This window comes from Grammomys surdaster, unplaced genomic scaffold (genome assembly GCF_004785775.1).
Source record: "Grammomys surdaster isolate TR1022 unplaced genomic scaffold, NIH_TR_1.0 125372, whole genome shotgun sequence".
NCBI lineage: Eukaryota > Metazoa > Chordata > Mammalia > Rodentia > Muridae > Grammomys > Grammomys surdaster.
This window is the reverse complement of record NW_021620244.1, coordinates 743,916-760,822: the sequence shown is the minus strand read 5'-3', so window position 1 is coordinate 760,822 and position 16,907 is coordinate 743,916.

Sequence of the window (16,907 nt, the reverse complement as noted above, 5' to 3'; positions counted from 1 at the left end):
ACATTGTGGAACGGTGGGCTATGAGAGCCAATGGGGTACCCAGTTGTGTCTGCTTCTAACCCCGGAGACCCTAAAGGGATGGTAGGAGTTGGTGGTACTCCTGGGCCTTCTGGTTCCTCTCACTTAGCTTCAGCCCTCCATAGCCCCTCCCAAAGAGAGGTTTGTGTCACAAAGTACAGGTAGAAGACATTACTTGTAAAGAAATTTTTACCCAAGGAGACCCAAAAAACCATTTTCCAAATCACCCCCAATTCTAGGGGCCACTATTAGATTTAGTACTCCCTGCCTTCATTGTCACTCCAATGAAGCCACCTGGTTCCCACAGTGGAACCTCTCTTTATCAAGAGAGAATCTTAGAGACCTCAGAGAACTGATAGAGGAACAGCTGTTGCTACAATACATCCACCCCTCTCACAGCCACAGTCCATGGAATACCCCTGTGTTTACTATAAAAAGAGCTCAGGGGGATAGATACTATTGCAAGATTTGAGGTCAATTAACAGAACCATGCAAGTCTGGGGCTTCCCTCAAAGAGGGCTACCCCACATGTCAGCCATTCCTGCAAATGTTCCCCTATTAGCAATAGACATAAAAGACTGCTTTTTTTCCATCTCTCTCCATCCCTGGGACTGTGATTGCTTTGCATTCTCAGTGCTTCCCATTAACAACTCTGGCCAGCCTCATGATATGAATGGACTGTTCTCTCCCAGGAAATGGCTAACAGTCTAACCATTTGTCAGGAGGCTGTAGCCACTGCATTAAAACCCTATTTAGACAAAGGACTTAATATTTGCCATTACATGGATGACATATTAGTATGGGAAGATGCTTCCACCTCCCCCTCCCAACTTAAGGACCAGCTAATACCTTCCCTATCTGCTCTAAGATTCAAAATAGCTCCTCACAAAATACAACTTATTCTTCCCTTTGCATTTTTAGGAACAGAGATCTCCCTTACTTCAATATGCTCCCTCAAACCCACCCTTTCTTTCCCTCAAAAATTAACTCTTGTTTCCCTCCAGAGCTTTTTGGGCAACCTCAATTGGCTTTGACCCTGGCTCCCTCTTCCCACAAGCACCCTTTAACCCCTCTTCAACCTCCTGAAATGATACAAAAGTCCTTCCTCCCCAAGAACACTGTCCACAGAAGCAGTCCAAGACCTAAATTCTGTCAATTCAACCCTAAAAGATATGGCTCTTGCTAGGTATGACCTGTATATATCCTTATCTTTATCTCCTCCCCTACACTTGTAGGAGCCCTTTACCAACATCAAGGGGTGCTAGAATGGCTCCATACCCCAATGGGTTGTACACTCTAAATTTTAAATGAAGTGGATGCACTCGCTAGCATGACTAAAAATAGCAGGGATAGAGCCCTACAAACACTAGGGAAAGAACCTGATGTTCTTATCACACTCTTATCCCTCTTCTATGTTCAGTGGCTAATCAAAAATAATTCCCATTTTTCTATCAACTTAGTAGGATTCCCATGACAAACTGACAACCATTATCCTGATGAAAAATGGGCCTCTGTCCTCCCTCTTTTGTGATGGCTACCCCCAAACTATTCTCAAGAGAGCCCATAGAATGAGCCCCCTCAATATTTACTGATGGGAGGAAGAGGGGAGCTGCAGCAGTTCCCTGAGGGTCAACCCCCTATCCTCATATTCAAAGAGCTTCGCCACCACTCTCCCAATATAAAGAACTATATGCCATTTACCTAGCTCTAAAAGAAGTCAATGGCCCCCTTAACCTCTTTTCAGACAGTGTATATGCTGCCAATTTGCTCCCCTGGTTGTCAAGATCATTTGTCAAATTAGATGCCAACCCACTTTCCCCTCTACTCATGCAGGTCTCTACCCTCCTACAGGAAAGAACCTCCCTCATCTATATCCAGCACATCTCATCTCACAGTCCCCTGCTAGGTACTATATCTGAGGGAAATGCACTTGCTGACCAAATTGCCTCAACAAGGACATTCATAGTCTCCACTGAGCAAACAGACCAATTTCATTCATGCACACACACAAATAGAAAGGGGCTTCATGCTTGCTTCCCTCACATCCCCCTTGCTCAGCTACAGAGGATAATAAAAACATGCGCATCTCAAATTACCACCCCAGCTTTACAAACCACAGACACCAATCCCAGAGGCCTCAAATTCAATGCCTTATGGAAAATTGATGTCACCCATATTCCTCAATTCGGTAGACAAAAATATTTTTTTGTCACCATAGATACTTACTTACATTTTATATGGGCCACAGCCCAGATAGATGAACACTCAAAAAGGTTAATTAACCATATGCTCTCTACCTTTGTCATCATGGGCATTCCTCAACAGATAAATACTGATAATGGCCCTGCCTTCACTAGCTCTCAATTTAAAACCTTCTGTATGCGCTGGGAAATTGCCCATCATATGGGAATTCCCCATAACCCACAGAGTCAAGGGATAATAGAAAAAACACATCAGGCTCTGAAGGTCCAGCTCTTGAAACAACAACAAAAAAAAAACAACTACTTACCCCCCCCGAATGTACAATTAATGATGACTCTGACTATCCTAAACATATTTAATATCTACAAAAACTCCAAACACCCTCCTATTTCCCTCCATTGACACAAACCAAAATTAGCTCCCCCTATCCTAGTATGATGTGAGATCCTTTGGATGGAATTTGGAAGGGACCAGACCCCCTCCTTACAACCGGAATGGGTTTCGCTTGTGTTTTTCCACAGGACCAGCCTAAACCTATTTGGATCCCTGCCAGAAATGCCTGACACCACCCCACCAACCAAGAAGATGGCTCATCTCTCACTGACAGATCAAGAACCTAGAAGGAGGAAGAGAAGATGGAGGAGACACCATGCCCAGAGGAACAACAAAATCTCCTGGAAGGACATCCATGACTTGGTGACAGCTGCCCAAGCCATGTACTCTCCACAAGCTACCCTCTCCTGGCTACAGTACATCCAATATGCAGTGGACCTCCTTCCCTTAACAACCCACTCCAATTCCTCCTAATGCTTTTTCTGTGCCCCTCTCTCCCAGCCATTATTAACAGCTGTTCACATTAATTTCTCCCTTTATGACCTCCATGGACTCCTGCCCATGAGGAAAGCACAGGACATTCCTCTATTTGACCAACCCCTACCTCTTTGCCTTGTAGGGCCCTCCTCAAAACCCCATCTTACATGTGCCCGTGATATCACTATTACCAAATCAGTATATGTTAACCCTCCTGCTGTCCTCTGGTGCAAAGGCACTACAGGTGCCTGTATCAACCCTCATTTCCAGGCCTCCTGTGCCCCTGTGATTCTTGTCCCCCAGGTTTATCTCTACGAATCTGAAGTACACACTTTACAGATGAGAGGAAGCTGAAAGAAGAGAGAGATCTTCATTCCTCTGCTCATTGGACTAGGCCTTGCTCTTTCAGTTGGTGCTACAGGAACTGCTGGGACAGCCCTTGTCCAAACACAATATCTGGCTGGCAACTCCCAGGACAAGCTTGACCAGGCAATGGCCTCTACTACAGACAGCCTTGAATCTCTTCAATGCCAGATAACCTCTTTAGCAGGAGTTGCTCTACAAAACTGGAGGGCCCTGAACTTGTTGACTGCTGAACAGGAAGAGACTTGTGTTTTGCTGGGCAAGGAATGTTACTTTTACGTCAATGAATTTGGGCTGGTAGAACAAGATATGCAAATACTCTAAGAGCTCCTGGAAAACCTCTATACTCCCAACACTCCTACCTCTTGGTACTCTAACCCCTTGATGGCTTGGGTTCTTCTCCTCCTTGGCCCCATACTAGCCATTAGAGCCTTGCTTCTCTTGACACCCTGCCTCATTCAGTTTCTAAAGCAACAGATAAGTAGCATTGCAAAGGTAACCAATCAGGTCTTGGCTCAGTATCAAACTGTTCCCAACATAGGAGACAGTTATTCTCTCCTTTATAAAAGAAAAAGGGGGAGCTGTAGGGCAGTGGGCTGTGAGAGGCAATGGGGTATGGAGTTGAGTCTGCTTCTAATCCCAGAAACCCTAAAGGAATGGTAGGAGTTGGCAGTACTCCTGGGCCTCCTGGTTCCTCTCACTTAGCTTCAGCCCTACACAGCCCTTCCCACAGAGAGGTCTATGGCCATCAGTCACATAGGAACAGTGCCTCAGGCTCTCCCACATGTAGATGAGGTATCTCCAAGCTCTCAGGCCAAGCCAATAGGGGTTATCTGCTGCTAGACCCTGACCCATCTCAAAACTGTATATAAGAACCCTATTTGGGAGAAGTAAAGGTGTGCAAGAATCATCTTGTTGTCAGAGAGTTTCTGTTGCAAGAGCTGTAACACTTGGGAAGAGATCTGCTCTCCCAAAGCACCTTCAGGACCCTCCCCTTCTTGCTAGCTAGCCGACTTCTCACCTGCCCAGCCCGGACCAGCTCAGTGAAGAGCAACAGGTGCAGCACCTGGGAGTAACTGGGTGGTGACAGAGGAGATGCAAGAGATGTGGGCAGAGGCAGCAGCAGAGGCAATGCCCCCTCCCTGCTTGCATTCAATCCCCATGGCCCAGACCCCCTACACCTGGCCAGTCTCGAGATCTTTGTGGGAAGCTTTCTGGATATGGGACCCATATGACATCTTCTTTCTTATGCTGGCAGAGTCATGGTGAAAGTTCTTTTACTTCCTCCCTCTTTCTCTCCCTTCTTCTTTCTTCTTCCAGCATCACCTGCAACACCAGCACCAAAACCACCACCACCACCATCATCACCACCACCACCTCTTCCTATTCCTCCTCCTCCTCCTTCTCCTCCTTCATGATGCTGTTCTTGTTATCTCAGGTTCATCTACTCAGACTCACTTGTTAGAGGAATTTGGTGTAACTTTTAAAAGAGAAAAGAATGGATGGATTTTACCTAGGGTGTCCTATCCATTCATATTTTTTCAAGTCTGAAATTTACAAAACAGAAGTTGTTCAACTGCTACTGTTCATGCAAATCTCAGGAAAAGGCAAGTATTAGTCAGAAAGGCTAAAAGAGAGAAAAAAAAAAAGAAATGAAGATAAAATCTACTTTTAGTTCCGCTTTCATATTTCAAACACACTTACCCATTTCAGGTTTCAGGCTGCAACATGCCTGTACTCTGTTTTGCATAGTTCCTTGTTTTATAAGCTAATGTTATGTTTCACCTCTTTCTGTTTTGCTTGTGCTCTGTTTCATTTATTATCCTTTCTTGCTGCAGTTGAATTGTTGTTTACTATATTACAGAACTTAAGAGTTCCATGGTGCATGGAACTTACAGTATTGGTAATTCCCAAAGCCTATTGAATATATAAACATAATAAAATGCCTGGACTTTGACTCTGGAAGAGAAACATATGATCAACTACAACTTCCCCAAAGATAACTGCTCTGAAGCTTAGTTCACAGAAATTCAATTTCCATAAATCGAAATGAGACCTGGGCTCACCTGTTGCTTTTTATGAGTTCTAGCCCATTCTTCCTGGATATGAACTTCTGGGAAGAGTGGGTTTGAGATAGGAGAGGCTCAGCCAAGAGGTGGAGTCATTGGAAAGACATGATAACAATTTGTACCTGGGAGTCTGCCTGGCTATTTGTGCCTCAGAGTCTTGGCTTCTGGTCCTTAGACCTTTGCATCTTGGCACGTCCAATTTATGTTTTAGTCTTGAGCTGAACTGTGTGCCACTGTGGTGGTAGTTATTCTGAGTGTCTATCTATGAACTACAGTAATTATGCATAACAGGAACACAACTTCCTTTAACTTGGAAATAAAAATGTATCTGAGGGAAAGATGGTAATAAACATTTCTCTTAATACTTGATAAAATAATGAGAGTCCAGGTCTCTGGCTACATTGGTTCTTGGCAACCATCTTAATTACCATCAGGTACTGATGCCATGTGCTTTTAGCTATGCAACTTGATTTGGGGACAATAATGATAGAAGAGTGGAATCACAACTTTGATACCATACTGTCAAGAAAACACTTATATGACCACAAGAACTTTGAGCATCTTCATGCATCTTTAAGAGAAAATATATATGTAAAAAACAGTATTAATAATAAAAACTTCCTCACTTGATTATTATAGAGGGTTCCTGGTATCCCTAAGGGGATATTTTAGGTTAGGAGAGCCTTTTAAAAATCAAGAAATTGTCATTTTCCAACTGTTGGCTATGATATTATATGTTGTATATGTGAAATGAAAGGGGATTAAGATAAAATAACTCACTGAGCTGAGAAAAGTCCAAAGCATAAAAAACTCTGTAGCCATCCAGGGGCCATGGACCAGTTGGGTTTACCTGAAAGCGGGGCTGGAAATGACAAAGAGCCTGGTGGCACGATGGTGACAGAAGCATGAATCCAAGACAAGGTTCTGATCAAGGCTCTAAGTTTAATATTCAGCTATGTGTGTGTGTGTGTGTGTGCGTGTGTATGTGTGTGTAGCGAAAGCCCACTGAACCCATTCTTTGTTTCAGCTGGATTATTTTGTAAAGCAAGCTCAGCAGGCAATCTATTCTTCTAAGTTCCTGTAGGAAGCTGCATGTGCAGCCAGGGCAGATGACTCCACATAGGTTGTTAAGAATCATTGTGATAAATGATCAAGGGATCAAGGTCTATTCAGCCTGATCAAGGCTGGGAAAGGCCTTCTCAAGGCTGGGAATGGCACAACATCCCACATTTGTTTCACCAGAGAAACAGAGCCATATTTGAGGAAATCCCTAAAATTTACATAACTAGGACGCAACACAGCATGGTAGGCAAGTACTACAGATTGGTAGTTGCAGGCAGATGCATACCAGTCCTTATCCTTGAGAAAGAGCAAAAGTGTGTTCTGCTCAATGCAGAGACTCTGTACGTGACTTGTAGGAACAATCAGTAGGTGACCCCATGGACCAAGCACTGCAGTGAACTCAGGGAACCCAGTGAGCTGGGCAGGACCATCTCCCCAGTATGACTTCCTTCATGTACACCCCTTCCCAAGCTTCTTGTTAGGGATAGGAGGATAGGCTATACTCATACAAAGAACAAATGATTGAAGCTGTGTGAATGCAGGAATCTTCACCCTTCACAAAACATCAGTGTACTTTTTTCTAGAAGAGACTTAGAAAAGATCAAGCTTTTAAAAGGTGTTGGCATTAAAGAAAAGAAGGAAACATGGCTGAATTCTGTCCTCACTGTTTGCTTCAAAGTTATATTTTGCATCACATAATGACAATAACTAAACTAGAACATAATATTTTCTAATGTATGCTGTGGCCTTTCCAAGGTCTGGATCATTTTCTATGAAAGTGTACCTTCATCTCTAGAAGCCTCTGACAAGCAGTTCTATCTGAGCTCTGGCTGAAATCAATGGGATCCTCTGCCCACCTTTGACAGATTAACATGATTTCTGACTTGGTTTTAAGTTGTATTAGTCTATTCAATTTTTTTTGTTAATTTTAAGTGAAATAATACAATGATCTTAGTTATGAGTCTCTGAAACTATGAGTTGTCATCCAGGATCAAATCACTTAAAGGCTCTTTATATCTTCAGAAATATGGAAACCTTGGTATGTGTGACTCAAGGTAATATTCACTGTTTTAGTCATGGTCAGCTACCTCCATTTTTCTAAAACATGGTGAGATATATAATCAAGGAAAAAGAGCAGGGAAGAAAAACAGTTGACCAGCTTATGATGACTCAGAAACAGGAAAGAAGTATTAAGAAGAGGCCCAAGGCATGATACAGAATTTGAGAACTCATCTTCAATGACCTTTGTCTGACCATTGCTTTGAAAAGATCCCAGGACCAGTCAACTCTTATAAAGGACAGCATTTAATTGGGGTTGACTTAAAGGTTCAGAGGTTCAGTCCATTATTACCAAGATAGGAGCATGGCAGTTTCCAGGCAGGCATGGTGCTGGAGAAGCTGAGAGTTCTACATTTTCATCCAAAGGAAATCAAAAGCAGACTATCTTACAAGCAGCTAAAAGGAAGGTCTCAAAGCCCACCCCTTCAGTAACCTATTTTTAGCAAGGCCACACCTTCTATCTTAGTTAGAGTTTCACTGCTGTGAACAGACACCATAACCAAGGCAAGTCTTATAAAAGACAACATTTACTTGGGGATGGCTTACAGGTTCAGAGGTTCAGTCCATTATCACCAAGTAGGAATATGGTAGCATTTAGGCAGGCATGGTGCAGGAGGAGCTGAGTCTTCTACATCTTCATCTGAAGGCTGCTAGTAGAAGACTCACTTCCAGGGAGCTAGGATGAGGGTTATAAGCCCATGCCCACAGTGACATGCCTATTCTAACATGGCCACACCTCCAAATAATGCCACTTCCTGGCCAAGCATATTTACCTCCTAATAGTGTTACTCCCTGGGCTAAACATTCAAAGCACCACAGCCTCCTTCATCAAATATGGCCCCATATAATTTATTTAAAGATTTGTTTTTATTTGTTTTATGTGCATGAGTACACTGTGACTCTCTTTAGACATACCAGAAGAGGGTATCAAATCCAATTTTAGATGGCTGTGTGCCACCATATGTTTGCTGGGAATTAAACTCTGGACCTCGAAGAGAAGTCAGTGAACCCCATGATATTTGGTTTTAGTTGTGAACTTAATCTAGAGTCATTCAATAGAAGGAACTTATAAATATTTAAGAGGAATTACTTTAATTATTTAATTGATTTGGGAAGACCTGCTAACTTTCTCTCTTAAATAGCTTCTGTCAGAGTGTCTTATCTCATAATCTTCTGTCAGTTTCTTATCACAGGAACAAGAAACAAAGCATTCCACTTCAGAACACTAACCACTAATCAATAATGCTATCACATTATGAATCCATCAATGGATTAATACTCTGATTAGACCAGTATCGTCATCAATTGCCCAAAGCCTGTCAGTTAGTAACCAATTCTTTAAAATAGAACCTTTCTGGAGGATCTTCTTATCTACACTACAATATTTCGTTCTTAGCACCTCAAATACTCATGTCCATCTTATGATAAAAATTTCTTCCACAAGTCCCCAGAGTAGTAGTTCCAGAGTTTCTCAAAGTTTATGTTCAAAATCTCCTATGATACTTAAGGCAAACTCTTATAAACCCTAAGGAAAAATTATACTCTATGATGACCTTGATTTTATTTTAATGATTACACCTTCTGGTACTCAACTTTCCACAGGCTTCTTTACTGCCCAAACTATCAAATCTTTCTGCCCTGCTTGTTCCCAAGTCTTATGACAAAATTGTCTAATAGTAGTCAGCAATATCCATGCTACAGCCAGAATGCTGAGGTGCTTTGATATTTTCTCTGCTAGATTAACTATTTCATTACTTTTAAATTCAGCCTTACTGACATGTATGAAATGTAGACAAATTTTTCCTCATAGAGTAACACAAATGTTCTTTAGTCCAGTCTTCAATAATATTTGTTCCTATTTGAAACCCCATGAATCAGACTTTCTGGTCCACATTCATATCAACTGGGCCTTCTGAATTTTGAACTGTCTTTTTTCTAGACCAGTAGTTCTCAATCTTCCTAATGCTGTGACCTTTTATTATATAGGTCCTCATTTGTTGTGACCCTCAACAATAAAACTATCTTCATTTATCTTTCATACTTGTAATTTTGCTACTGTTAAAAATCATATTGTAAACATCTGGGAGTTTTGGTGACTATAGGTGATCCTAGTGAAAGGGTTGTTTGACCCCCCCCAAAGAGGTTTCTATCTGAAAGATGAAAACTACTGTTCTACACTATTCTCTGGACTTCAAAATCCTTCAGTCAGTTCCTAAGACTACTGAACCACACTATCAAGAAGTTACAGTAATGAGGATACTCTTCATACCACTTTTTTATAATCAGTTTTTATAATTGTAACAAATACTTGAAAAAGAAAGACTTGATAGGAAGCATTTGTCTTTTAACATTCAGAGGTTTCAGTTCATGGTCTCTTGGTCTTGTTGCTATAGGCTTAAGGTAAGACTCACTATCATAGTGGAAGAATATGACAGAGAAGAACAACAGCAAGGAATTAGAGAAAGTGATCTTAGATAGTAGTAGGCTCACTACAACTGTGCCCTGCCTCTCAAATAGTCTGTCACCTACCAATACTATCAGATCATGACTCTAACACTGAAGCAATCCATTAATTTCGAGAGACATGAGCCAATCACTTGCCAAATTGTATCTGATAGCAGCCACACTTTTAACATATGAGGTTTTTGAGAGACTACTTCAAACCCCAAATTATAAATATTAGTGAATAAGTAATAGTAAACATTATGAGAACAAAATTACATGTAATATTATATGTAACATCTGCCTTCACAACATATGCCCAGGGAAGTATCAGTGAATACTCTGGAAATGCATTAAAAACAATAAAAGGGAAAAATTAACAACAATAGTTTAGTAGAAAAAGTTCTACACTTATTTGTGTGTGTGTGTGTGTGTGTGTGTGTGTGTGTGTGTGTTATTGAGTACTGAACCTAGGGCCTTGTGATAGTTTGTATATGCTTGGCCCAGGGAATGCACTATTAGGAAGTATGGCCTTGTTGGAATAGGTTTGTCATTGTGAGCATGGGCTTAAGACACCCATCCTAGCTGCTTGGAAGTCAGTCTTCCATTAGTAACCTTCAGATGAAGATGTAGAACTCTCAGCTCTGCCTACACCATGCCTGCCTGGATGCTGTCATGTTCTTACCTTGATGATAATGGACTGAACCTGTACGCCAGCCCCAAATATATGTTTGTCCTTCATAAGACTTGCTTGGTCATAGTGTCTGTTCACAGCAGAAAAATCCTAACGAAGGCCTCCCACACCACTGGCAAGAGAGTATTCTATTACTACTGCATTACATTCCTAGCTTCTTTTGTTACTTTTTGATTTTGAATGTTACTTTACCCAGGTTGACCTTGAATGCACTCTGTAGCCTGGATAGGCCTCTTACCTGAGCTTAAAAGTAGCTGAGATTATAGGTTCATCTCATTAGGACCTGTTTTGATTTCCTAAATTTAAATCTTTATAAGTTTACATACAGGTAGATAATTGTTTATGCAGCATATAGATAAATGATCATTATCCTTAATGTGGTGGGAATTACTTGTATTTTAAGTTTCTCTCAGTAAAGGATAGAAGTTTGTGGCTTTTTATTCTCTTATTATTAAAGTGGCTTACCATAAATGTATTTAGTGTTAAAAACAGTAGCCTAAAATATTAGTGTGTCTTTCTCTCATTTATTGTTTTAGTCAATGGTAATAATAACTTGGAGCTAAAGCAACTGTGTACATGCTTTCTTGAAGATGGACTAGAATAACAATTTTTTTAAGCCATAGAAGAATATTTATTGATATGGGAAAATGTTAGCAATATACTTCTATATGAATATGTAGGATACAAAACTATATATGATTTAATACCATTTTTATGGAAAGAAAAATAGCCATATATACAAAATCATGCGTAATAAAATAAAAACTGTATATGCCATTTATGATCATCTCTTTAGTGGACTGGATGTGATCACAATTCACTGAAGTGATTACAGTATCACTCACCTGCCCTGTAAACAGTATCTGCTTTCTCTGTCCTGTGATTAGTGATTTCAACAGCCTGTCTCTGACACAGACACCTCCCCAAGCAGCTTCTGCTTTGCCCATCAAAGTAAATGCTATTTTCTCATATATACTGGCATGTGGACAACATTTCAACTAATATAATATAGAGATTGCCACAGCAGATGCCTGGATTTAGAAAGTTATTATTTAGAGAACTAAAATATTCTCTACATATGATTTTGTCTACTTTAATAGAGAAAAATTCTATCATAATTTTGCATTGATGATATGTCAAATATGTAATTTCAGGAGTCAGAACTGAAGAATTTGGGGTCTCTACTCCACCTGCAGTGAAGAAGGTTAAGGATCTTAACCCATAAAATGTGGTTAGTAATCTTGTAAAGTGAGGAAAATGGAACATTTTTAAGTGAAGGAAAATGAGATCAGAGATATAAAAATTGTCTTTTCTTCTGTAAACACTAATACATTTTAGATAAAACACCAGGAAAGAAATTCTAATCCAGCGTGCTAGGAAAATTAACTGTTAGGAGCCGCGTTCGCCATTGCAACATGGCGCTGGTTTCCTGCTTCCTGGTTCTTCTTGCGAGCCTTGCTTGAATGTGCGCCTGCGCAAGGCACGAAAACCAGTATGCTAATTTGGCGATATCATAAGAGCCAATGAGTGTGTGGCACGTCTCCTAAAGCTCTATATAAGCCACAGGTTTTTGGGGCTTGGCGTCCCTCACCTCACTGCCATCAAAAAGAGCTGTAACAATAAACTGCTGTCAGAAGAATCCTGAGCGTGGCGTTCTCCTTATCGGCGAGGCGGTGCCCCGCAACTGGTGCCAGAAAACCCGGGAATGAAGCCGAACGTCTCGGTGTTTTATCCAGTTTCGAGGGACCCTGTTGGCTCAACAGAGGGTTCAGAACTGATGGGTATAGAAGTCTAGACGCTTTTCTGCAAGGTATGGTGGATCCTGTCTATTTTCCTATTGCTATCCCCGTTTGGGCCGTGGTAGTTCTTGTGCTCTGCTTCTGTTTTAACTGCCATACACAAGGAAAGGAGTGTACTTGCCCTCTGTGTATTCAGGAGCTGTAAGTCACAGGTAGATAACTGTGCAAGTTCGTTCCCTCTAAGCAGTATGGGTAACCACCAAATGAAGCTGCTTCTCTCAGCGATGCAGGCATTGCTGCGCGAGCACGGTTTAAAGGTTCCCGAGAAAGTGTTGTGTAATTTTCTGCGAGATGTTGATTGGGTAGCTCCCTGGTTTGTTTCCACGGGGTCCTTGTCAAAGGGCTCTTGGGACAAGCTCGGTGGCGACTTGATTAATGAAAAGGAGAAGGGAAAGTTAAGACCAGGCACATGGCCGCTGTACAAAATGGTTAGAGCCTGTATAGAGGATGCAAAATGCCAAGATAAGGTAAGAGAGGGACAAAGAGCTTTAGCAGAACACCAGGATAGCCTATCAGAAGCAGAAAAGGAAAAGAGCGCTAAGAATAGAACCAAGAAAAAGGAAAAGAAAAAGGAGGAAATTTAAAAAGTAGCTACAAAAAAGGAACATAAAAAACAGGAAGAGCCTAAGAGAAAACTATATCCTGTGTTAACTGAGTTTCAGAATTTAAGAATTAATGACTCCGCCTCTGAGGAGACGTCCTCGGGGAACGAAGAAGATACAGAGGATACCGACACCTCATCCTCTGATAGTGTGTTAGATCTTGAGGAACAGGCAGAGTTAGATAAAGAAGCAGCCTGTTATGAGTCTGAAAGATACGGGCTGGATTCGCCTTATGCACCAGGGTATGCCCCATCTGCCCCACCATTGGAAGAAGTAGTTAGAGTTAAAAAGAAAAAACCAAAAGAGAGACAGGAAAGACTGCCGTCCAATTCTCTTATTACAGCTAAGGAAAGAAAAAAGATCAGAGTAGCCTTTCCCGTATGGGAAGATGCTAACCAAACCAGACAACATTCACAGCTAGATTTAAAACAATTAAAAGCGCTAGCGGAATCAGTACAGACTTATGGAATCAATGCCTCTTTTACTCAGGCATTAATAGAAAGACTTGTGGTTAGTGCCATGACACCAGATGACTGGTATAATACTGTTAAGGCTTGCCTGACTATGGGACAGTATCTAGATTGGAAATCTATTTTCCAAGAGCTTTGTGCTTCACAGGCAAGACAAAATTTAGCTCAGGGGCATCCACAATGGAACTTTGACATGCTTACAGGGCAGGGACAATGGGCTATCAATCAAACGGCCTACCCTGTAGAAGTATATGAGCAAATTAATAAGGCAGCTGTAAAAGCATGGAAAAGTCTCCCTAACAAAGGACAGGTTTCAGGAAACTTGATAAGAATTATTCAAGGAAACAATGAGCCGTTCTCAGACTATGTGGTAAGGATGATGGAGGCGGCATGAAGGATTTTTGGAGATCCTGAGACTGCCATGCCTCTCATAGAACAACTAATTTTTGAACAGTGTACTAGAGAATGCAGAAATGCTATTACACCTTGGAAAGGAAAAGGACTAAATGCATGGATGAAGGCTTGTAGAGAAATAGGAGGACCTCTATCTAATGCCGGATTGGCAGCTGCTGTTTTAGCGGCTCAGAGGGCCTCTAATGTTAAATGTTTCAGGTGTGGAAAACTGGGACACATACAAAGACAATGTAGAGCACCTGGCACTACTAATAACAATCGTCCAAAGGTGCCTGGAATGTGTCCTAGGTGTAATAAAGGAAAACATTGGGCAAATGAGTGTAGGTCAGTTAAAGACGACAGAGGTGTAATTTCTCCTCTGCCAAAAAACGGGCAATGGGGCCCACATCCCCAGGCCCCACAAATGTATGGGGCAATAGAGAGCTTACAGAACAATCCTCAACAACATCAAAGGATAAGACAATCAGGAGAACCACGTCAGGCTCAGCAGTACTGGATCTCTGTGCAACCGCCAGAGCAGTACTAACACCTACCATGGGGTGTCAGCCTATACCTTCTGATTTCTCAGGACCCTTACCTGAGAATACAGTAGGACTAGTGCTAGGAAGATCGTCTACGACTCCAAGAGGATTAATTGTTCACCCCGGAGTCATAGATCAAGATTATGAGGGACAAATAAAAATCATGTGCTCATCACCAAGGGGGATTAGCTCTATAGCTCCTGGTGATAGAATTGCACAGCTATTAGTCCTCCCTAGTTTACATTCATTCTTTCCTAGTAAAGGTTTAACTAGGGGCATGGAGGGATTTGGCTCCTCTGGAGGACAGAATGTATTTATTTCATTAGATTTAGATAAACACCCCACATTAGAGTTGAAAATTCAAGGAAGGCTTTTCACAGGCCTCCTAGACACAGGAGCAGATACTACCATTATCTCTACCAATTGGTGCCCAAAGAACTGGCCTGTTAATAGCTCTTCACAAACCTTACAAGGTCTTGGATTTGAGTCTGCTCCTGATGTTAGTGCAAGAGTATTGCACTGGGAAGATTCCGAAGGCAGATGAGGGACAGTTGTTCCTTATGTCTTGCCACTTCTAGTTAATTTATGGGGAAGAGATATCCTTAAACAATTGGAATTTAGGCTCACTAATGATTATTCTACACAGAGTCAAAAAATGATGAAAGAAATGGGGTGTGTTCCTGGAAAAGGATTGGGGAAAGCCTTACAAGGCAGGATCAGCCCTGTTTCTATTACAGAAAAACAAGACAGGAAAGGGCTGGGTTTTTCCTAGGGGCCATTGAGGGTGCATTGCCTATACCTTGGTTGTCAGAGGAACCTGTATGGGTTCCTCAATGGCCGTTAACCTCTGAAAAACTAGCAGCTGCAAAAGCTCTAGTTAAAGAGCAACTAAAACTAGGACATCTGGAGAGTTCTCGGTCACCATGGAATACGCCTATATTTGTGATTAAGAAAAAATCAGGTAAATGGAGGTTATTACATGATCTTAGAGCTAGTAATAATCAGATGCAATTATTAGGATCAATTCAAAAGGGTCTGCCACTGCTGACAGCCTTGCCTAGACATTGGGAGATTATAATAGTAGATATTAAAGATTGTTTTTTCTCTATACCTTTACATCCCAAGGACAAAATTAGGTTTGCTTTCACTCTCCCAAGTATTAATCATGAGGAACCAGACCACAGATATCAATGGAGGGTCCTGCCACAAGGCATGGCCAATAGTCCCACTATGTGTCAATTATATGTCTCTTCTGCTATTGAACCAGTTAGAAAACAGTTTCCTAAGGTTAGAATTTGTCATTTTATGGATGATATACTCTTGTGTACCAATAACAAAGAAGTTTTACACCAAGCGTTCTCTCTGTTAGTTTCTACCTTAAAACAGAAAGGACTATCTATAGTGCCTGAAAAGGTTCAGGAAGGAGAGATAGGAAAATTCTTGGGAGCGATAGTTACTCCTGAGTATATTAAACCACAGAAGGTTACTATTAGAAGAGATAAATTAAAAACATTAAATGATTTTCAAAAGTTACTAGGGGATATCAATTGGATTCGTCCCTATTTGAAATTAACTACAACTGAACTTCAACCCTTATTTAAAATACTTGAGGGAGATTCTAACATTACTTCATTGAGAACTTTGACCCCTGAATCATCTAAAGTATTGGATAAAATAGAGATGGCCATACAACATGCTCAACTAGATAGACTTAACCCCGAATTATCTTTCCAGTTATGTATTCTTCCCTCTCCTCAACAACCAACTGCAGTACTGTGGCAAGAGGGACCCTTGCTATGGATTCACCCACATAGCTCTCCTGGAAAGACTTTAGGCTATTATCCTGCCTTAGTTGCAGAATTGGCTTTAAAGGGACTTCAACTGTCCGTGATGCATTTTGGACAATATCCTAATACAATTGTATGTCCTTATACTATGTATCAAATTCAAGTTTTATGTGCATCTCAAGATGCTTGGGCAATTTTAAAATGCTCATTTCCCGGAAATATTGATAATCATTATCCTAAACATCCCTTGTTACAATTTACTCTTTCTAATCCATTTATATTTCCCAAAATTACTAAGACACATCCTATTCATCAAGCATTAGATATTTATACTGATGGTTCTAAGACAGGTATTGGTTGTTATGTGGTTAATAATATTCCTACTTGAATTCAGTTTAATTATACATCACCTCAATTAGTGGAATGTGCTTTTGTAGCTGTAGTGTTGCAGAGATTTTCAGAGCCTATAAACATAATCTCAGATTCGCATTATGTTGTAGGAGCTGTTAAACAATTAGAAGTGGCTGATTTTATCCACCCTAAAAGCATGGTTGCTGAGATATTTAAAGATATTCAACACCATATTAGCAATAGG